This window comes from Lagenorhynchus albirostris, chromosome 13 (assembly GCF_949774975.1).
Source record: "Lagenorhynchus albirostris chromosome 13, mLagAlb1.1, whole genome shotgun sequence".
Classification (NCBI taxonomy): Eukaryota; Metazoa; Chordata; class Mammalia; order Artiodactyla; family Delphinidae; genus Lagenorhynchus; species Lagenorhynchus albirostris.
In genome coordinates this window covers 82102779-82126177 of record NC_083107.1, presented here as the reverse complement: position 1 = coordinate 82126177, position 23399 = coordinate 82102779, and the positions used below count along the sequence as shown (strand labels likewise).

General features: G+C 49.8%; 1 protein-coding gene across 2 annotated transcripts in view; it reads left to right on the top strand.

Moving 5' to 3' along the window:
* Window positions 1–7997: 7997 nt before the first annotated feature.
* Window positions 7998–23399, top strand: part of HPCAL1 (hippocalcin like 1) — a 112175-nt gene continuing 96773 nt past the window's right edge. For both annotated transcript variants that reach the window (XM_060169206.1, XM_060169205.1), the window contains exon 1: window positions 7998–8296. The gene's annotated coding sequence lies outside the window, so the exon portion shown is untranslated. The remainder of the gene's footprint in view (window positions 8297–23399) is intronic.

Genomic DNA, 23399 nt, shown 5'->3' with positions numbered 1-23399 from the left:
TTTTTCACTTTATAAAAGAATTTTGCCCTTCAAGTTTCTTTTAATGTCATGTTCTTGCAATACTAAAAAAAAAAAAAAAAAAGTGTAGCCCCACAGGTCATGTGAAGCTGCAGGGAAAAACTCTTACGTAGGAGTCCAGGACAGAGTCTAGCTCCCACCTCGATGTTATTATCTATATAATTTGGGGCAAATATCTTCCTCTCTGATTTTTAAAAGTTTATTTTTCAAGTGTACAGTTCAGTGGTTGTAAGTATATTCACAAGGCTGCACAGCCATCTTCCCTGTCTAATTCCAGAAAGAAACCCCGCGCCCACTGGCGGTCAGTCTTCCTCCATTTTCCTCAAGTCTCAGACTCTGGCAACCACTAATCTACTGTCAGTCTCTGTGGCTTTGCTTGTTCTGGACACTTTGTGTAGCTCCTTTCACTCAGCACGATGTTCTCAAGGTTCAATACGCTGTAGCATGTATCAGTACTTCATCTCTCTGTAGGGCTGAATGATATTCCACTATTATGGTTAGACCACATTTTCCTTTTTTCCTTTTGTTGGCCGTGCTGCACTGCACGGCTTGTGGGATCTTAGTTCCCTGACCAGGGATTGAACCCGGGACCTCAGCAGTGAGACTGAAGAATCCTAACCACTGGACCACGAGGGAATTCCCAAGACCACATTTCGTTTATCCATCCCTCAGTAGGTGGACTTCGGGTTATTTCTACTTTGTAGATGTTATGAATAGTGTTGCTACGAACATTCATGCACAAGTTTTGGGGTAGACATATGTTTTCAAGTCTCTTGTGTATATACCCAGGGGTAGAACTGCTGGATCATGTGGTAACTCTGTGTTTAACTTTTTGAAGACGTGCCAGACGCCACAGCCATCACACCATTTTGTATCTGCTCCCTACCAACCGGCAGTGGACGGAGATTCCAGATTGTCCCCATCCCACAAACACTTGCTATTGTCCATCTTTTTGACAATAGCAACCCTACTGGGTGTGGAGTAATCTCACCGAGGTGTTGATTTGTATTTCCCTGATGACTAATGATGTTGATCATCTTTTTCTTTTTTTTAATATTTATTTATTTGGCTGTGCTGTGTCTTAGTTGCGGCATGTGGGACCTTTAGTTGCAGCATGTGGGACCTTTAGTTGCAGCATGTGGGATCTAGTTCCCTGACCAGGGATCGAACCCGGTCGCCCTGCATTGGGATTGTGGAGTCTTAGCCACTGGACCACCAGGGAAATCCCTTGATCATCTTTTCCTGGTGTGTGCTTATTGGCCCTGCATATATCTTCCTTGGAGAAATGTCCATTCAAGTCCTTTTCCATTTTTAAATTGGGTTGTCTTTTTATTGTTGAGTTGTAAGTGTTCTTTATATATCCTAAATAAAAGTTCCTTAGATATTTAAGTTGCAAATATCTTGTTCCATTTTGCGGGTTGTCTCTTCACGTTATTGAGAGTGTCCTTTGAAGCACAAAAGTTCTATTTATTTATTTGTCTGTTTGGTTGCGCCGGGTCTTAGTTGCGGCAGGTGGGCTCCTTAGTTGCGGCTCGCCAGCGAAGCACAAAAGTTTTTAATTTTGATGTCTAACTTGTCAGTTTTTTCTTTGGTTGCCTGTGTTTTGGGGTCATAGCTAAGAAACCATTGCCTGATCCACAGTCAAAAAGAGTTATGCTTAGTTTCCTTCTAAGAGTTTTATAGTTTTAGCTCTTACATTTAGGTCTTTGATCCATTCTGAGTTAAATTTTTGTAAACGGTGTGAGGTAGGGGCCCAACTTCATTCTTTTTCAAGTGACTATCTAGTTGTTCCAGTACCATTTGTCGAAAAGACTATTAGGCACTTGAATCGCATCTAATCCGAACTGAGATGTGCTGTAAGTACAGAACACACGCTGAATTTCAAAGACTTAGTATGAAATTAAAAAAAAGCAAAATATCTCGTTCATAATTTTTAAATTGATTACATGTTGAAGTAATAGTTTTTATAGATTGGATTAAATAAAATGTATCATTAAAATTAATCTCATCTGTGTGGTTTTACTTTTAGAATTGTGCCTGTGTATGTGGGTTGTGCTGTCTTTCTGTTGGGATTTGGACACTGTTGGCTGCAAGAAGGTACAGGACTGCAGGCTGTTCCTTGCACCCCACAGTAGCTGTGGAACTGTTGCAAGCACACACCTATTGTCCTGCTCAGGGCATGTACCAATTTCTCAGGCACCAGGAGCTCTATTTCCCAGAAAAGAAGCCATCAGGAGCAGAGCTGGAAAGGAAAGCAGCCTTTTCCAGTACGAACTGGTTTGAAACAGTGGTCAAGCCACTGTTTGTGTTTGGCTTTGGGTTTTGTCCTTTCGAGGGAGCCTTATGCAGCCAGACAGACTCTGGGCTGCTCGCCACTTCATTCACTGACATGGAAAAGATGTCAGGCCTGGCAGGCAGAGCCCTGGGCTGGGGCCTTCGGCTGGCGGGGGCTGGCAGGCTGCTGCCCCGATGCCTCCTCCTGCACTGGGTAACCATGTTATCCACAGCCGTGTTGTGCGTGGACACACGCCCTGGCCCATCTTGCTCTGCAAATCAACAACATGCATTGGCCCTGGGGGCTCTAGAGCAACCCACCCGCCTATCCTTGCGAGCCACCGCTTTAAGATCAACACCCTCGGTCCTTGGTCTGCACTGCAACAGAGGACAAAGGCATTTCCCATTCCGAGGTGCATCTGAATGCAGCTCTCCCTGTAGCCACCTGAAGGCAGAGCACTCGTGAGGAAACAGCTCAGAGAGGGTAGCTGTTCTTGTCCAAGCAGCACAGCTAAAACCTGTCGGACCTGGGACCGGAACCCAGGTCTCCTGACAGGCTCACTGCGATGATTTTCTTTATACCTTTGTTCTGAGTCAGCTCGCCTTTGATGTGATGATGATGTTGGTGCTGATGAAGGTAACGTACTGATCATTTATTGAGTTTCTCTCATACCATAGGCCCTTGTACACACATTTGCCTCTCTTAGTGCAGGGGAGACATTAATATCCACATTTTACAAATTAGGAAATCAGAAACCTGGTTTATCTTGACCCCCCTGGAGCTTGCAAGGATGATGGGGAAAGGGGGATCCATCAGAACGTGCCCCTGAGTCACATTCCCTGGGTGACCCATGGACCACAGCATCATCTTTGGGGGCCGCCACAAACGCTGGTGGACCTCAGGCCTAAGCAAGATGGGCTAAATGGTTCAATTTCCCCACCTCTGCGCATCCACTGACCAGAGGCAGGTCCAGTGATTCTTACTGTCGGTGCTGCCAGCCAGTTCTCTGCCTGTTTCCTTTGCCTGAGCTTCTGGGGTCAGGAGAAGGGCGGGCAGCCAGAGGGGCCACCGTCACCCGCTCTATTCCTGGCAGTCACACTGTAATTACCAACGAAACAGTGACAGAATAAAAAGAGGACCTGGAAACAAGCGGGCCTCCACCTTCTCAAACATTCCGGAGCAGGGGTTTGTGAGCTAGAACTTCATCTATTTGAAAGGACCTCCCTAGTAAGATGCACACTCAAGTTCCCCAAAGTAGTACAGATAGTTTTTTTAAATAGTATTTTTTCTGATGCCTGTGTGGACCCAGCACAGTGACACTGAGTCTGGCTTTAAACCTGGCTGTCACTGATTCTAATATGCAACCTTACACACCTCATTTCTCCAAGCAGAAGTGTCCTCACCTGTAAAATGGGGGGGAAATAATCTCAAGAATGTTAGATGTGGTCTATGTAAAAGTGCTTCCAAAACAACATCATACCCCAGACATAGAAAACAAACTTACGGTTACCAAAGGGGAAAGGGGGTGGGGAGGGATAGATTAGGAGTTTGGGATTAACATATGCACACTACTATACATAAAATAGATAACCAACAAGGACCAAAGGGACAAAGTACCTGTTGTCGTACCCTAACCTGTACCCTAAACAGTACCCGTTCCCTAACTCTAACCCTAACCCTTACCTATAGCACAGGGAACTATACTCAATATTTTGTAATAACCTATAAGGGAAAAGAATCTGAAAAAGGATATATATATATATATATATATATATATATATATATAAACAATCACTTTGCTGTTCACCTGAAACATTGTAAATCAACTATACTCCAATAAATTAAATAAATAAAAAGAAGACAGACTAAAAACAAAATTTGTACATAAAAAATCAAATAGATGAAAATATTTAATATCTGTCTCATGCAGAACGTGAATGGTAATCTTCATCTCCAAGGAGATTTTAGAAAGGATAACAGAAAGGGAAGTATTTTGTAATAACCTATAAGGGAAAAGAATCTGAAAAAGAATATGTATATATATCTGAATCACTATCCTGTGTATCTGAAACACAGCATTGTAAATCAACTACCCTTCAATTAAAAAAAACCCCATAAAAGTCAGATATTATTAAGAATAATCAGAGTCATTCCTGTTTTCACAGCTATCATATGGAAAACAAGTCGTATGACACCCGTTATGCGTTGAATTGTTCCCCTGTAAAGATGTTGATGTCCTCACCCCTGGTACCTGTGAATGTGACCTTATTTGGAAATAGGGTCTTTGCAGTTGATTGAAGTGGGGTCATGAAGGTGGGCTCTAATTCGATGACTGGTGTCGTTATGAAAAGGGGGAATTTGGACACAGAGACAGACACACACAGAGGAAAGCTGACATGAAGATACAAGGAGAAGACAGCCACCTGTGAGCCAAGAAATACCCGAGGCTACAGAAGCTCGGGGAGGGGCCTGAAAAGACTCTCCCTCACAGCCCTCAGAAGGAATCGACCCAGCCGACACCTTGATCTTGGACACTCAGCCTCCAGACTATGAGACAATGAATATCTGTAGTTTAAGCCACCCAGTTTGTGGTACTTTGTTACCGAAGCCCCAGGAAACTAACGTAACACGCTACTCTGAATTTCTTGCTCTATTGATTAAATCCACATGTGCTTATTTATTATTTTTAAAAATTTATTTATTTAATTTATTTATTTTTGACTGTGTTGGGTCTTTGTTGCTGTGCGCGGGCTTTCTCTAGTTGCGGTGAGTGGGGGCTACTCTTCGTTGTGGTACGCAGGCTTCTCATTTCGGTGGCTTCTCTTGTTGCAGAGCACCACGGGCTCTAGGCGCGTGGGCTTCAGTAGTTGTGGCTCGCGGGTTCTAGAGCACAGGCTCAGTAGTTGTGGCTCCCGGGCTTAGTTGCTCTGCGGCATGTGGGACCGGGGCACGAACCCGTGTCCCCTGCATTGGCAGGCGGATTCTTAACCACAGCACCACCAGGGAAGCCCCACATGTGCTTACTGAGTGACCACTGCATGCTCTCCACGAAGCTTCATAAGGGGTATTGAAGGAGCTGCAGACACAGAAAGGAAGAGTCTCGGTTGTATCTCACCTGAGGGAGAACATGCATTCCTTAGAAGTTCAGAGAAGGGAGAAGTACATCTGAGCTGAGGGATGGAGGGCCAGGTGGGAGCTGAACTGAGCCTCAAGGGACGGGTAGGTGCCAGATTGGTGGGGAGAAAAGGGGAAGCCATGCTGTGGGAGAGAAGAGCCTGGGCAAAGGCGGGGGAGTCCAGGAACGCGCCCCGTCTGCTTCTGTGCCTTCCCAGGGCTTTTTCGTCCTCCAGCCTCTGCTTCTCCCCTGGCTCTATTCTCCCCTCCTCATCTTTCCAGACCCAGCAAGAATGTCACCTGCTCTGTGAGCCTCTTCTGAGCGGGTTTTGTGTGTCGTCATAGGTGGTCACAGCTCAGACCTTGATGACAGTGATTACCATGCTCTGGTGGACATCTGTGGCCCTGTAACTGAGCTTCAAATTGTGTTCCGATTTTGTAGCAGAGACTTTGCAATGAGCTCACCAAAGTGACTGTTTTTTTCTGGGCACACAGGAGACTGTAATTCTCAGACCCCGTGCATTCAGGTGGGACCAGGTGGTTAATTCCGATCAGTGAATGAGGCGGATGTGCTGTGTGCCTCCTCCAGGGCTGGCTCCTGAGGAACCCCGAGACCCCCGGCTGGCGCGCTCTCTTCTCTCATTGCTGGCTGGTAGCCGAGGGGCCAGTGGAGGCCTCCGAAGCCCTGAAGGAGGGTGGTGGACTCTCTAGATGGAAGGGCTAGGGTTCCTGAGTGCCTGTATGGACTCTTCTCCATGCCCCCCGACCTGCACTGAACTGCACCCTGAGCGAGAAGTAGGGTCCTAAGTGTGACCACAGCAGAACATAACCTGCCCCCACTACCCCAGGCTGATAGGCCCGGGCTGGGCATCGGAGTCAGGGCAGCTCAGCTGCAACCCTACCCTCTGCGTGGATATGCTACCAGCAGCCTAGGCAATGACCTTGGCCACTGGTCTCTGCTGAGAAGGAAAGACGGAGCCCTTGGGTGCCAGAGCTGGATCCCGATGACATCACCACAGCCCAGCACTGCCCCTGCTAACGGTCATTACCGCATTTAATGCTTGAAGCAGGGCCCTAGGAGACGAACTCCCTGCAGGTTTAGTTCCATCATTTGTCTGCAGAGAGAGGGGTCTGGGGTCAGACCACCTTCTCTGCCAGCTCCCAGCCAATTCCCCCCAAAGCTGCCCATCACCATTTCTCTGTGCAGCCTCCTGTGTAGTGGGAATTCACTTACTGTGCTTTTGTGGGGGAGGATTTGAGTTCTCCCCTGGAGACGCTAGAAAGACAGTTTGTCTCAGCCTAACACTAACTCCCAGCTCCACATTTATGGCTGTTTCTGTGGTTACATTTCTTTGGGGATGTTTGGGGTGGGTGGTGATGGTAGTGGAGGGGGTGGTGGTGATGGTAGTGGAGGGGGTGGTGGTGATGGTAGTGGTGGGGGTGGTGATGGTAGTGGTGGTGGTGATGGTAGTGGTGGTGGTGATGGTAGTGGAGGGGGTGGTGGTGATGGTAGTGGTGGTGGTGATGGTGGTAGTGGTGGTGGTGGTGGTGATGGTAGTGGTGGTGGTGGTGGTGATGGTAGTGGAGGGGGTGGTGGTGATGGTAGTGGAGGGGGTGGTGGTGATGGTAGTGGTGGTGATGGTAGTGGTGGTGGTGGTGGTGGTGGTGATGGTAGTGGTGGGGGTGTGGACATATTTGCTCTTCTACGACCCAGATTTTCTGGGGCTGCTGGTAAGGGGTCTTGGGAAGCACAGACCCTGATGCTTGTCGGCTAGCTGCTCACGCGTGCCATGGCAGGCAGACGGGAAAGTCTGCAGGAGACACCTGTCCACCTCCCCGAGGCCCAGGGATTCTCAGTTCCTGGGACTAAGATGGCAACCAAGCCCTTTCCTGAGCAGAGACTGACCCCCCACAGCATGTCAAGGAGGGAAGGGCCCGAGGAAGCCCGCTCCTCGTCCTGTCCATTTTATGGGTGGGGAGACCGAGGCCGAAGGAGTCCAAGGGATTTGTCAAAATGGCCTAGAGTCAGCAAAGGCAACCAGAACTGGAACCCAGGCCTCCGTTCTCCCGGCCCCGGGCTCCTTCCCTGAACCAGGCGCGGGAATGCTTGTGGCACGGGACGGGTGGTGAAAGGGACCAGAGGGACCAGGCAGGCAGCCTGCGGCGACTGAAGCCTTTTTCCCTTCTGGGCCACCCGGGCCGCACTTCCGGAAGAGGGCTCGGGGTCTGCCCCTCCCGCGTGCCGCCTCCAGGCCTCTCCCACACCCTCAGGCCAGAGGCCAAAGGTTAGGGAGGCGGAGCCGGTGCTTGGCTCCGCCCCTGCTCCGAGATCCAAGCGGGGCTAAGACCGGGTCAAGGCCTCAGCCGGGCAGAGCGTGCGCTAGAGAGTAGCGAGGGGCCGGCGTTGGAAGAGCGGAGGCCGGGCGCTGCAGGGCCATAAGGGGGGCGTGGTTAGGGACGGGGGCGTGACCTGAGTGGGTTGACGGGCGGGGCTAAATTGGGGCGTGGTCGAGGCGGGGGCGGGTCCGCAGGAGACTTGAGCTCCCACCCCGGCCGGGCGCCCCGCCTCCGGGCCCCGCCTTCGCGTCCCTTCCTTTCCCGGTCTGGCAGGCGGGCCGCGGCGACTGCAGACGGCGGACTGGCGGATCGGCGGACTGGCGGGCACCTCCACTTCGCTCTCTCCCTCACTGCCGGCTTCCTTTTGTCTTTCTGCGAGGAGATGAGCGCAGGGCCGGCGCGGCGGCTGCGGGCGCACGGAGGCCCGCGTTCCTAGGCACCCTTTCCGGCCTCGGCGCACTCGCCCCTCGTAGCGGCCCGCGCCCGCCCCAGCGCCGGTGGCTCGGAACTTGGGCTCGGGGAGCCGGCGGATCGCGTCCTGCGACGGAGCAGGTAGGAAAGGGGCGGGCTGCGGGGCTGCGGGGAGTACGGGCGTGTGCACCGGCGTGCGCTGCGATCGGGCTCTCAGCGCGTGTGTGTGTGTGTGTGTGTGTGTGTGTTGAGGGGTGATTGTGTTTCTTTGCGCAGTGGAGTTGTGGGTGACTGAGTACGGTGGTGTGTCCCTGGAATGGCGTGTCCTCGTGCGGATCCGTGTGTGCAGTTGGATGTGCACATTTGGGGCTGCGTTTGTGGAATTGTGTGTCGGGGCGCAGTTGCTGGTGGGGACCGGGGCGGGGAGCGTGTCGTGTGTGAGCGGCTGTGCGTGAGGCGCGTGTGGCAGGGTGGGCGTGGGCGGTCCACCCCGAGCGCGGAGCCCAGGGTCCCAGCCGGCCGGCCCAGTGCGGACGGAGTACAGAGCCCCGGAGGATAGCTGGGATCCGAGGGGGCTAGCCCGGGCTTAGGGGGCAGCCCTGGCTAGCCCTGCCCGGGGACAGGTCCGCGCGGCCCACGTGAGTCGCCTGTGTGCTCTGGCCAGGGGAGGGACCCTCGCGGCGGCCATCTGCTCCCTCTTCCCCAGGCGGAGGGGCGACGTACAGAGCCCTGATGCGGAGTTATGAGCCCTGGCATCGCCGTGACTCGCACTGCGACCTGGGCCCGACACGCCACCTTCCCGGGTCGCGGTTTTCTTATCAAGTGGGGACAGTTCCTCCCTCGGGGTCTGTCGTGACAGTTAAAATGAGAACCACTAAAGATGGCTCTCGGCCCAGTGCCTGGCACATAGTAGGTGTTGATGTTAATTGCATTAGCGTCTCTCTTTTAAAAAATCCTTTTGTTTTCTTTATCGTGGGTGGGACTCTTACACCCCCCCGCCACCCCGCGCGTGTTTTGTGCCTCACTCGCCGTCCTAACTTAACCATGAAGCTCCGAGATTCGAGAAAGTTTAGGCTGCCTGCTGCGCCGCCTCCCCGCCGCAGCTCCCGGGCGGCGCCGCCTCGAAGGTGCAGTAGCGCGTCTCGCGGGGCGCCGGCCCTTCTCCAGCTGCGAAGGCTCTGGCGCCCGAGCGGGGGTCCCTCTCCTGGCCGAAGGCAGAGGCTGAGGAAGTCAGGAGCCCTTTTGTTCAACAAGTGCCTAGTCCCCGGGGCGTGCACATCTGCAATCTGAGAGCCCCGGTGTGAAGTGGCGCTCCCCGCAGAGACGGATCTCGGGCTCCCAGGGCACCCTGGCCAGGCCTGGTCACGCCGAAGGCTGCCCCCTTTTCCTCCCCTCCAACATTGATTCCCCCTAGAGGAGCATGATTGCCGGAGCATGAGTCCTGCCTTAGGCCCTGGCATTGAACACCCTCTGGGTACCGGCCCCGTCAACGGCAATCCCCTCTCCCTTTGATCAGCCTTACGCAGGAGTCTGAGGGTCTGCATCCTAGTCCCACGCCTTAATTTTTAAATTGCTTAGTTTCAAACCTACTACTCATTGAACTGCAGTGAATGTGCACACAGCTCTAACCATGATTCTCTCTCTGGCGGAGTCCTGCCAGCAGCGCCACAGCGCTTGCTCAGGCCCAGCAGGGTGAGCTGGCCAGAGCTGCTCTGCCGCTTTCTGCCACAGCCAGTGATTCCTTCCCTCCATCTCTGGTTTCTTCCTCTCAGGACCCTTCCCGGTAGGGAAAAAAAAAAAACCCTTCGCCAAGGGAGCAGCTGACCTCATGGTACATGAGGCTGTTAAAATGAAGCGCTGGCAGGGAGTGGGCAGGGCCTGCGTCTGGGTCTGGGTGCCTTTCCAAGTATCAGATGCTCCCGGTTGGTGTTCTCAAGGAAGCTTGTTCAGGCTTTTATGACACAGTAGCAGAAACCTCTGGTTTGTCTTCCACCCGGACCGAAGCCCTGAGATCTCAACAGTGATTGCATGTCAGGGGAACGAATAAGCTAATTTGTTATCCTGATTTGGTGTCAGGAGCATACTTAGAATGGAACCTGCTTTTCGTGTTTCATAAAATGATTTTATATCCTAGAGGAGACAAGACTCTTGATCTGAATCCTATTCTCTTCCCCATAATCCAATTCAATAATAATATTAAAAAAAATCAGTCTGACTTTCTCTGCTCAGAAGACAGACCAAAAGCTGGGATTTTTCCCCCTTAGTTAAAACCAGCATTTGCCTTAAGGAAACGAGTGTTTTGGCCCTAGATCTATTTCTGTTGCACTTTTGAAAGGCCTGTAATTACCGAGCTCTTGAGGTTCTATTGGATAACGTGCCAGAGGGAAGGGCCAGGGGCTCTGCCTCCTGCTTGCCGGGGCCGGGGTCGTGGTGCCTTGTCCTCGCCTTGCCTGCTCCATTTGCATTCCGATTTTTGTAAGTTGGAAAATAGATGTCAACGTGCGATAATAATTTGGGAGACCTGGCTTTGGGAATCAGATGTCCGGAAGGTCATCTTCTTGTGGAGAAACAAGAATAAGTCAAAACCCCAGAAGAACAAAGATTTGCCCCAACTCTAGCCAATGACCCATTCATTTCCAATAAGCCCTTCTAGAGAGAGACTCTAGAGAAATAAAAAGCTTGGACGAATTCCTTCAGAATTTGTCCTAATGTCCCTTTCTGACCTCAGGGCTGTGCAGAATTAGAAATACAAGCGACAGAAGGGCAAGGAGTGGGCCCCCGTTGGCCCACACTCCCCAGCCTGGGCCTTGCACTCACCAAGCCCCATTTCTACTTGGAGCTGCGGTGCCGTTGCATCTGGTAAAGAGGTAGTGCTATCATCTGGGGCTGGCACCCCCCTCTTTTCAGGGCTCTGTGTGCACAATTCCAAGGTCACCATTCACATAAAACAGCATGGTGAGGGACTTCCCCGGTGGTCCAGTGGTTAAGGCCTCGCCTTTCAATGCAGGGGGTGCGGGTTTGATCCCTGGTCGGGGAGCTAAGATCCCACGGTTTTCTCGTGGCCAGAAAACCAAAACATAAAACAGAAGCAGTACTGCCACAAATTCAATGAAGACTTTAAAAATGGTCCACATCCAAAAAGTCTTTGAAAACAAAAAAATCCCATAGTGAGTGTTCGTCCCTCAGGGTAGTCTATATTCCCCTTATTCCCACAGGCCTCCCCGAGACTTACTCTAAGACCTTGCACTGCCACTTGGAAGTGGTAGAGTGCCAAGGTCTGATAATCCAGGGTAATAGTAAGGAGCCCCAGACTTTATTTGGCATCAGACAGCAAGCTTCTTGGCGGCCAACATTCTATCTAGGTTGGGGATTGGGTTGGTATTAGAATTTAGCGTTCCACCAAGCCCTAAACCGTGCTCGTTTGTTGCAGGATAATGCTTCCAATTTACGAGCTGCCAGCCCAGACTTGATGGCGGATTCTGTGTGTTTTGCTAGTTTGTCAGCCCCTGATGTCGTTGTGCTGGGGGAAGGAGGGCACTTGGAGACTTAATCATGCTCTCCTTTAGGACTCACCATTATCCCACAGTCTCACTGGGTTCCTTTCGTGTTTTCACGCCCACACGCCAGTCTGCGCATCTGTGCACCTCATGTGGCTCCTGTCCTCTTCCCTTTGGGTTGAGTTTCTAATCAGGGGATGACAGAGGGTAATTGTATATGGAGATAGCAGAGCGAGCTTAGGGCCTCTCGGTGCCACGTGCCCCATGGAAAAAACTCTTTCAAATCACTTTCCACCAAAAAGAAAAAAAAAAATTCATTGGAATCTACTGGTGTGGGTTTAATGTAACTTCAGGTAATCAATTACAGTTTGACAGGTGGAACATGTCTTAGGCACTGAGCAAGGGGCAAGTCTAAAGAATTAAAAAGAAAAAAATCATCTGAAAAGCTCAGCGAATCCTTTAAGAGAGCCTTGCCTCGGCCATGTCGTTTCAAGTCGAATTGAATTTCAGAGGCAGTGCTTCATATCTTTGCGTTCATGACACGTGACTAACTAAAGACACTTAATGAGAGGCCTCAGGCTCCCTCCCCCGCCTGCCTCAGGGCAGCAAAATGGCTTCTTTGACCTCTTCATTTTCCTTTATAAGCCTAGTGTACCCTCTACCCCAGAGCCCTGCTCGCTAATCCAGTAGCTGTGTTTTCTGGATATTGGTTTCTCTTTAGAGTCTTAGTACAACACAGGCTGGCAGGAAGCCAGAAGACTGGAGTAGGGGTGCTGGCATCAGCCTCACCGGCCTCATTAGGCGAGAAGTCTTCTTTGAAGAGCTAGTGATGGGTTTCTGACCCTTGGTTAAGAAATACTCAGGATTGTTAAATTCTGACTCTTTGGATAAAGCAGCCATGGTCCTGGACACAGGAAAAAAGCTTTTGGAGGTATGCAGTTCCCCTCTTGAAAGTCTTCCCTGATTGCCTGAATACGCTGTTGCCCAACCGAAGTCTCCCCTTGCTGTGTGTCCTCTTCAGCAAGGGAGGTGTCCCCTTGGTCAGGCACCTGCCGTCACGTCTGTGCACTGACAGGGCGCTCTCCCACCGCCCTGACCCCGTGCTGTGTGTGTGCTCCGTGCTACTACAGGTCACAGCAGAGCCCAGAGCCCACCGTGCCTGCCCTTCCCCCATTTCCCCACCCATCTAGAGGGTCAGACCTCTGCTGCCCCGCCCTCCTCCCCAGACCCATGCCTCTTCTGCCCAACGCCCAGCAAAGCCTCATCCCTTAGCCTGGAGCTCGGCTTCCATTTCATCCTGTCCCTTTCCACCCCCCCCCAACCCCCCAGTTCAGTCTCTTCCTCACTAACTTCTTCTGAACACCTACTGTGGTCTTGCTTCAAGCTGGGCTCTGAAAGCTGGCCACGGGCTTCATCCCTGCCCCTGAGAGCTTGGTCTTGGGGAGAATATCTAGGGAGCTGGTGGAATTGACAGGTGCTGGGAGGGCAGCTCCCGCCCCGGGCCCGGGCCTGGGGAAAAGCCTCGGGAGGAGGTGTCTGGAGGGAGGTGGGACAGTGAGGGTGAGGCCAGGCAGGTGGGCACAGCGTCTTTCTTCTCTCCCAGCCACACTTGATCCACTAAACTCCTACTCGACCTTTAAAAATTTTTTTTTTAATTAACAGCTTTGTTGAGGTATAATTTATATACCACCAGAGTGTACGCATTTAAAGTGTATTAGTAGGACTTCCCTGATGGCGCAGTGGTTGAGAATCCGCCTGCCAATGCAGGGGACACGGCTTCGAGCCCTGGTCCGGGAAGATCCCACATGCCACAGAGCAACTAAGCCCGTGCGCCACAACTCCTGAGCCTGCGCTCTAGAGCCCATGAGCCACGACTGCTAAGCCAGTGTGCCACAACTACTGAAGCCTGTGTGCCTAGAGCCCGTGCTCTGCAACAAGAGAAGCCACTGCAATGAGAAGCCTGCGCACCGCAACGAAGAGTAGCCCCAGCTCGCCGCAACTAGAGAAAGCCCGCACGCAGCAACGAAGACCCGCTGCAGCCAAAAAAAAAAAGTGTATCGTTAGATGGGAATTCCCTGGTGGTCCAGTGGTTAGGACTCTGAGCTTTCACTGCCGTGGGTGAAGGTTCTATCTCTGATGGGGAACTAAGATCCCGCATGCTGCACGGCGTGGCCAAAAAAAAAAAAAAAAAAAGTATTATTCGATACTTTTCAGTAAACTTACAGAGTTGTGCAACTGTCACCACAATCCAGTTTTAGAGCGTTTCCCTCGCGCCCATTAGCTGTCACTCCCTGTTCCCACTCCTGGCCCCGGGCAACTACCCTCCGGCTTTCTGTCTCTAGATTTGCTTTTTCTTCCTATGGTTCCTTTTATAGATTTGGCTCAAGGGTCCCCTCTGGGAGTCCTTCCTGGAGTCTTCCAGTTCGAATTGGCTTCTCCCTCAGGCTGCTGAAGTAGCCAGTGCTGTCTCCCTGTGGGTCGGGGAGCTCTCTGAAGGAGGAGCCTCAGGTCTTACTGGCCCCTCATCTGTCGCCTAGCACAGCGCCGAGCACCTGGGATGCCCAGAGCATGTTGGCTGGACTAACTGCAGTGGCCTCCCTCACGTTTCTTTTGTGAACTCCTGAGTATCCAGCAAAGTGTTGGAATTTAAAGCACAGAGTATGTCCTTGTGTTGTGCGGCCTGCTACATTATCTTGTTTCAGCAGGAACATGTGAGGCAAATGGGATGAAACCCATTTTTTAAAATGAAAACGTGGAGGATGCCCAGGGCAAAATAAGTAGCCCAAAGCCATTGGTAGATAAGAAGCAGCAAGAATTAAACCTTCTCTTCCAGGCCTACTAGGCAGTAAGGAGATGCCCTTCTGTGGCTTTTCCTGCCATCACCTCCCAGACAATGTAAATTCCTTCAAGGGCATGAATGGTACAGGGCGCAGCTTCCTTTGCCCCAGTACTTGGCCGGGTAGGAGTGACTCAGTTTAAGTGTGTGGACGTGCAGCGAAGTTTCTTGGTCAATAGATGTGGAGGAAGGCCCTGGGGGAGGGAGGGGGCGCATGTGCCTCCATACCTTGTGCGTTCAGAAGTCTCTTCCTGTGTCATTTTTTAAAAATTAATTAATTCTATTTATTTTTGGCTGTGTTGGGTCTTCGTTGCTGCGCGCGGGTTTTCTCTAGTTGTGGTGAGCGGGGGCTGCTCTTCGTCGCGGTGTGCGGGCTTGTCATAGCAGTGGCTTCTCTTGTTTCGAAGCACGGGCACTAGGCCACGCAGGCTCAGTAGTTGTGGCGCACGGGCTCAGTAGTTGTGGCTCGCGGGCTCTAGAGCGCAGGCTCAGTAGTTGTGGCGCACAGGCTTAGTTGCTCCGCGGCATGTGGGATCTTCCCAGACCAGGGCTCGAACCCGTGCCCCCTGCCCTGGCAGACGGATTCCTAACCCCTGCGCCACCAGGGAAGTCCCCTCTTGTGTCAGTTTTGTTCTTTGAGGAAAGTAGCAGGGGAGGAGATCCCATTTTACAAATGTGCAGCCTGAGACACAGAAATTGTATACCCAGTGTATATAGATCGATCTGGGTCTGGTGTGTAGGCCACCAGGTCACAAATGGTCTCTACCACTCACTGATGCAGAGAACTTTCACCGTGGACACTGAGAGTGTCTTGTTTCTTCCTGAAGGACTGGGGTTGTTAGACCCTATTTTTCAGAATATCCCAGGGGAAAGACCAGGGATGGGGTCAGGCAGACCGGGGTTCCAGTCAGTCTCTGCTCTGTTGTTTATTGGCTGAGTGACCCTTTCTGAGTTTGCTCATGTGAGCAAAGGGGTTCTGGGCCCCCATCAGACAATCTCATGAAACCTGGATGTAGAGGACCCGGTTGAGTCTGGCTGGTCACGTGTCTGCGGAAATGGAGAACGCTGCAGGGCTTCCCCAGCAATCAATGTTTCTTTTCAAATTCTGGATTATTAGGCATATTTTGACCCAGACTGTAGCAGCAAGACACATGACATGAGAGCCTGTGAATGTGTGTGTGCCAAGGGTCCTGGAAGGGAGCCGGGAGGGTCGTGATTTGGAGTTCGGGGAGCTGCCGTGTTGGAGTGCCCCAGCTCGCATCTCCTGCAAAGCGTCGCACAGGGTCCCTGATGCAGCCACAGTGACCCTGAACTTGGGGCGGGGGGCGGCACATAGAGAGAGACCTGTGGGTTATTTCTCAGACATTAGGAGGCCCAGACCCCCTAATCCCCTCCCCCCTTGGGCACTTGGAAAGCGTTTATTAGTTTGGGTGCGTGGGTGCCAATGGGCTGAAGGGGGACTCCTGGCAACACCGGCAGAGTTATGGTTCTGAGCAGCCGTATGTGTGGATCACAGCGCTGTTTTCCCTCCAGCAGCAAAATGCTCAGGTCTCTGCTTCCTTCCTGTGCATTTAACAGACGTTTCCAGAAAACAGAATTGACGACAGCTCCCCACCCTTCGCTGTCACTCCCATCCTCTCTCTCTGCTGCTCTGTAATCCACTTTTGGAGGGAAGTGAGAACCTCTCCAAATCAATCACCTGGGTTTAAAGACAGTCGTTTCCAATGTCCTGCCGTTTTCTGTATTTACGGGCGTGGCTGAGTGGAGCCGGTGGGGGGTCCCCTGAGGGGCAGGATTGGTGGCGGGCTCGCCCCCTCTCTCGCTCTCAGCCCTCCCCGGAGCGTGGGGCGGCGGCAGGGATGAGGCTTTATTAAAAATCCCTCAGTCGTGTGGGGCCAGTGCCACGCTTTGTGACGCAGCCTGGACGGCCTGGCTCAGCTTCCAGGGGTGGGAGCCCGGCCATGCCGGCTGCTGCGGCTTGTTTGGGTGTGTTTCTCCTTCCTGGTGAGTAAAGGCAGAAGCAGGCCTTGGACAGACGCTAAGCCCTGGCTTTCCTTCATGCCAGAACTTTGGCATTCTTGTTCTCTGGGGATGGCTTTTTCTCTCTCCTTTCTCTCTAAAGACAGGACAAAGGATTACTGCCTTATTAGCCTACGTTCCTGGTGATGTGCTTACCTAAAGACAACATGGCCTGCCTCATTGTTCCCAGAGCTAGCTGTAAAGTGAGAGCTTGTGCATTTGGGAATTAGTTTCAACATTGTTGGTGGGGGGGGGCAGGGGAGGTGTAGCGCAGGTAAGGGACTCTAGGTCCTCAGGACCAGGGACCCTCAAGCAGTGTAAAGGTCTCACCATGTTCCTTCCGCTGTAACTCCTTCCCCCTGGGTACTGTCCTGGGCCAGTTGCTGTCTTTCCAGTACAGCCACATCATCGCCCATCACTGGTACCACCATCGCCACTATCATCACCATCGCCATCAGTAGCATCGCTATAACCATCATCACGACCACGTCATCATCATTCAGTCTCAGCATTGCTTCCCAAACGTTGGCTACTGCATCACATAGCCCATTTCTGCTGAATTAGCTGTTCCTTGGGGGGATGCCCCCTAGTGTTAGGGGGGTAATGAGGGGGGTTACGACAGGATAGTGGTAGGCACAGAGGACCCGAATGGGTGGATGATGGAATGTCACTCTGCAAGTGGCCTCATGAGAATAACTAATCTGTAAGATTCTTGGAAAAATCTCACCTGCGATGATTCATTTTATGTGTAGGATTAAATTTTATTTTTTAATTTTATGTGACAGGGCTAAGGGATGCCCAGGTAGCTGGTAAACCATTAGGTATGGGATGTATAGATATGTCTGTGAGGGTGTCTCTGAAAGAAATTAGCATTTGGTTCAGTAGACAGAGTAAAGAAGATTGCCCTCACCATTGTGGATGGGTGTCATCTAATCCACTGAGGGCCTGAGTAGAACAGAAAGGCAGAGGAAGGAGAAATTGGCTCTTTCTCTTGAGCTCGGACAGGCATCTTCTCCTGTCCTTGGACTTCAGTGTTCCTGGTTCTTGGGCCTTTGGGTGTGAACTGGGACTTACACCGCTGGCTTTCTTGGTTCTCCAGCTTGTACTTGGCAGATTGTAGGACTTCTTGGCCTCAAATTGAGCCAATTTCTGTAATAAGTCTATCTGTATATGTATATATAGTAGTTCCCCCTTATCGGTGGTTTCACTTTCCAAGGTTTCAATGACCTGTGCTCAACTGTGGTCCAAAAGTGTTAAATGGAAAATTCTAGAAATAATTCCTAAGTTTAAAATTTTGTGATGCGAGAACAGTATGGAGGTTTCTCAAAAAACTGAAAATAGAACTACCATACGACCCAGCAATCCCACTACTGGGCATATACCCTGAGAAAACCATAATTCAAAAAGAGCCATGTCGCACAATGTTCATTGCAGCACTATTTAAAATAGCCAGGACATGGAAGCAACCCAAGTGTCCATCAACAGATGAATGGATAAAGAAGATGTGGCACATATATACAATGGGGTATTACTTAGCCATAAAAAGAAACGAAATTGAGTTATTTGTAGTGATGTGGATGGACCTAGAGACTGTCATACAGAGTGAAGTAAGTCAGCAAGAGAAAAACAAATACCATGTGCTAACCCATATATATGGAATCTTAAAAAAAAAAAAAGATTCTGAAGAACCTAGGGCAGGACAGGAATAAAGGCGCAGACGTAGAGAATGGACTTGAGGGCATGGGGAGAGGGAAGGGTAAGCTGGGACGAAGTGAGAGAGTGGCATGGACATATGTACACTACCAAATGTAAAACAGATAGCTAGTGGGAAGCGGCCACATAGCACAGGGTGATCAGCTCGGTGCTCTGTGACCACCTAGAGGGGTGGGATAGGGAGGGTGGGAGGGAGATGCAAGATGGCGGGGATATGGGGACATATGTATATGTATAGCTGATTCGCTTTGTTATACAGCAGCAACTGACACACCATTGTAAAGCAATTATACTCCAATAAAGATGTTAAAAAAGAAGAAAATAAAATAAAATAAAATCTTATGATGTTCTGAGTAGCATAACGAAATATCACACTGTCCCACCTCATCCCTCTGGGATCCCCAACCATCAACATCATCTGCTCCTGACATCCAACCATGAACATCATCTGCTCCTGACATCCAACCATCAACATCATCTGCTCCTGACATCCAACCATGAACATCATCTGCTCCTGACATCCAACCATCAACATCATCTGCTCCTGACATCCAACCGTCAACATCATCTGCTCCTGACATCCAACCGTCAACATCTTGATGGCTCAAGTGATCCAGGATCCCCAAAGCAGATGATCCTCCTTCTGACGTATCATCAGAAGGTCAGTAGAGGCCTAACATAACATCGCAATGCGTACGTCATTCACCTCACTTTATCTCATCATGTAGGCATTTTATCATCTCATGTCATCACAAGAAGGATGAGAATGGTACAGTATGCTATTTTGAGAGAGAGACCATATTCACATAACTTTTATTATAGTAAATTGTTATAATTGTTCTATTTTATTATCATTGTTGTTAATCTCTTACTGTGCCTAATTTATAGTTTAAACTTTATCATAGGTATGTATGTACAGGAAAAAAAAATAGCAATATAGGGTTCAGTACTGTCTGTGGTTTTAGGCATCCACTGGGGGTCTTGGAACATATCTGCCTCAGATAAGGGGGGACTACTGTATGTGTGTGTGTGTGTATGTATATGTGTGTGTGTGTGTGTGTGTGTGTGTGTGTACACACACACACACAAGATATAAGATATATGCATATCCTGTATTTGCATATGTCTGTTTATCTGGAGAACCCTGGCTAATTCACCACCCATTCTTTCAGGCCCAGGGGGGAGCCACTGTCACCTTTGTCCCCCCAGGGAGGACAGATTGGGCTCCTGGCCGTATTCTCCAGGCCCTTTGCTGATGCGCCTCTCTAGGGCCTGACCTAGCAGGTTGGGGACTGAGCTTCTCGGCCTCTCCCAGGGCAGTGGGCCTCTTTGCATACGGGGCCCCTGTGGATTTCTCCTCCATGGCCCCGCATTCCTGGCACTGAGCCTGGGACTCAGTGGATGTCCAGATGTGTGGCCAAACCACCATCCTCTTCTCTCAACTGTAGGATGGTGAGTGAATTGAATTATTTAAAACTTAGCACCTCAGCTAAGGGGCTTGCTTTGCAGGCCTGAATGTGCGACTGTGCGGTTCAGTGCACTAATGCTGTTTCCTGTGCTGTCGCTGGTGGTGAGTGTTTCACGCGCTCATGAAAACTGCAGGACAGCGGCCTGGAAAGCATCACGACCTTATGGGCTGGTGGAGTGACTGCCCTCCTGTTATGAATGTCTGGTTTCACTTGGCATGGGCGGCTTTTCCTCCCCAGATCTCAGTTTCCTCATTTGTCAAATGCAGCTCGGGGCTCGATAACCTGTAAATTCTCTGTCAGCTCTACAAGCCAGGAAAAATGCTTAAAATTGTAAACTTGAGGGGCTTCCCTGGCGGTCCAGTGGTTAAGACTCTTCGCCTCCACTGCAGGGGGTGCAGGTTTGATCCCTGCTTGGGGAACTAAGATCCCACATGCCGCGCGGAGGGGCCAAAAAAAAGTAAATTTGAGTTGTAGGGCACATCCAACATAAAGTATGGAGAGAATTTTCATAGCTAAACTGACTGCAACAAAAAAATGAACCTCTTATGAAACACAGATGCAACCGCCATCTGAAGAGCTGGCATCACAATTCAGAAGAGAGTGACAATATTGAGGAACAGATCTGTGGAGCACAGACTAGAAGGAAGGGGTAGGGCAGAGGGTACTGAACTTAGGGAGACGACCTTTGTGTGTTTCATCCACCCATCCGTCCATTCAGTGCCTTCTTATAACTTCCTGTGCCAGGGACGGTGCTATGTCTTAAGGAAGCTGAGATTAAGAAGAAAGGGACTCCTGGTACCAAGGAAGAGTGTGATTTCATTGGGGTATTCGCTGTGGGAGCACGGAAGCAGGTTGGCAGTTGAGCTGAGGTCTTATGCTCTAGATCCGAGAGCCTTACTTAGAAGCTGTTTACGATTCCTTTTTTTAAAAACAATTGTTTATTTATTTATTTATTTGGTTGCACTGGGTCTTAGTTGCGGCAGGCGAGATCCTTAGTTGCGGCTCGCCGGCTCATTAGTTACAGCACGTGGGCTCCTTAGTTGCAGCTCGCCAGCTCCTTAGTTGCGGCATGTGAACACTTAGTTGCGGCATGTGAACGCTTAGTTGCGGCATGCATGTGGGATCTAGTTCCCTGACCAGGGATCGAACCCGGGCCCCCTGTATTGGAATCACGGAGTCTTAGCCACTGTGCCACCAGGGAAGTCCCATGTTTACAATTCCTTTAAGAGGACAATATGGCAAGAAAAGCCAGTGTAGAGGATGTAGCTGTTGCCCTCCTCGGTGTAATGGGGCACTTCTGTTTTTTCTGGGAGGTCATGCTGCTCACGATCTAAGAAACTGGTGGACTGAACTTCTTGTTTTGACTAGTTGTGAACCAGAGAAAAGTCAGAATTAGGGAGTATTGTAGAAGATAAATAATTGCATTATTTTCAGACAAAAGTATATGTATTGATGCAAACTCCTGACCAGCTTTCACCTCAAATTGGTCTTTTTAATGAGTTACTAAGAATTCTTTGAAATGAACATATTTCTGGTAGTAAGCTAGTAAGTATTTGCTAAAGGGGTTGAAAATAAGCAATTTAAATGTGTCTCTTAAATATGGGGCTGAAAAGCAAGATGTAGAACTAGATAGGGAGGGAAAAAAAGCTCAGAGAAAATAGATGGGAAGGACATATACCGAACTGTTAGCAGCTGAGTCTGATGGGATCATGAGTGGTTTCTCTTTTCTGCTTTTTCATTTTGCTCTACATTCTAAATTTTCACCCACGGGAATGTGTTAGTTTTGCAATTAGGAAAAAAAGAAGGTTTTAGAAAGGAACCCGAAGAACGCATTCCTCTGATAACCTTGTTTATCCTCTTAATTTGCTTAGCAAACTTTCTTTTTATAGTCAGACTGGCTGGAACCCATAAATTCCATACTTGTGATGATTTGAATTAATGGAAATTTATCATGCTACATTGTTAGAATTTGTTAATCTCATCTAAATTCAATACTGAGTAACTCTATTAACTTGGATATAAAAAAAAATGTTCCAAGTCTTCCAAGAAATTCGCCATTTCAACATGGCAGGGGTAGAGTTTGTTTATGATCTGGGATGTGCTTGTTCCGTTTTGTTTGCCTCAATCTGGGCGTTCACTTTGTTTCTTGCCCTGTAAGGAGGCTTCACGGCTCCTGCTGTGTTGACATTGGGTCTTTTAATGAGGTGGTTTGATGTCCTCGGACCACCTACCCCAGCTTTTCCTTCTGTATTCTCCTCACTGAGTGATCGCGCAGTGGCCCTCTTCCAGGAATAATCTCCTTACTGTTTGTCTCTCAGGATGATGTTTTTTAGCTCCCTTTTTGAAAATAACTTTTTGGGTTTCCCATCCCATCCCAGCCCTTCCTTCCTGACTCCCCCAGAGTGGAACTGCTGGTCTTCAGCTCCTGCAAATTGAAGGGCTTCTGAGGGTCATCCTTCCCCCCTGCCTGTGCTGCTCCTGCCTTGAACTTGGGTTGATGTTGGGTTGACTTGGGTTGACCTTGCGTTGATCTTGGGCTTACGTCGGGTTGACCGTCTTTATTTACCGGCTGGTGAGCAGGGCCATCTCAGCCCTTGTCAGGGCCCTGCCTGACTTTCGGTGGCATCCCTCCAAAGGCTTCTTAGGCTGTTATTCCTGTCGTTTTGCAGAGGTTTAATCTGTCTGAGTCCAGGATATTGAGTCAGCAGTGGAAAGTTATGAAGGCAGAGCCAGCCATAAGAGAAATTGGCTAATAGGAAAGATTAATTTCAGAGTGGATGAAGGAGAGGGATGCTTGGGGGCTGGGCTGTCTCTCCAGGCAAATAATATTGCTATAAAATGTGATAAATCAGAGGTTGCCTTTGCTACTAGCTCAGTGCCTGCTCATAGTTTCTTGAATTAGAAATTTAAAAAAATCATATCTTTATAGTCTAGTGTCTGTATTTATGATCTTGTGAAAGAAAATATAATTGTCAGCAAAATTACATACACATCTGGTTAATTATTTCAGGATCTTCACTATGAGGAAACCATATTTTTAAAAAATTAGTATGGCCCCTGTGTTCAGAAATTGTTATTTTTGAAAGCTGGGTCCTTAGCTTATTGCGGGATTCCACATGGAGGTGGGAAGGAAGCTCTCCTGTCACTGGAAACAGGTAGGTTACCATGGAGACCGGGTGTGTCCCACTGGTTTCCTGGGTATCCCAGTTGTCCTGGAGAAGGAATAAACCTCACTTTCTGTGATATTTCTGAAACTGTGTATGTGAATTAAATTTTTCTAAACAAAGGTCCTCTGTTTTATTGACTTACACAGGGATTTCTGACAGAATTTTGCCCTCCGTTCTGTTTGCTTAATTTTTAACATGCATAACCCTACCTTTCCTGCCAAAATGCTTAAAAGGAATCGAAGGAACGCCTACCCCAAGACAACAACTGGAACAAAATCTTTGAATAAAGCCAGGAATGCTCTCTTTAGTGTGAACGATGATTACCCTGTACAGTTCAACAAATTAGTTCAATAATTCTATATTGTATGCCAAGTCCAGCTCTGGGCCTGGGGATACAACGATGAACAAGTTGTTGGGGGACCTGCCCTTGGGGAGCTCATATTATGACTGTGACCCAAGACAGCGGGAAGCCAAGGAGGGACCCTGGGCTGACCTCCCCTGGCTTACACTGCTGGCCACTGCCACGCAACGGGGCCTGGAACC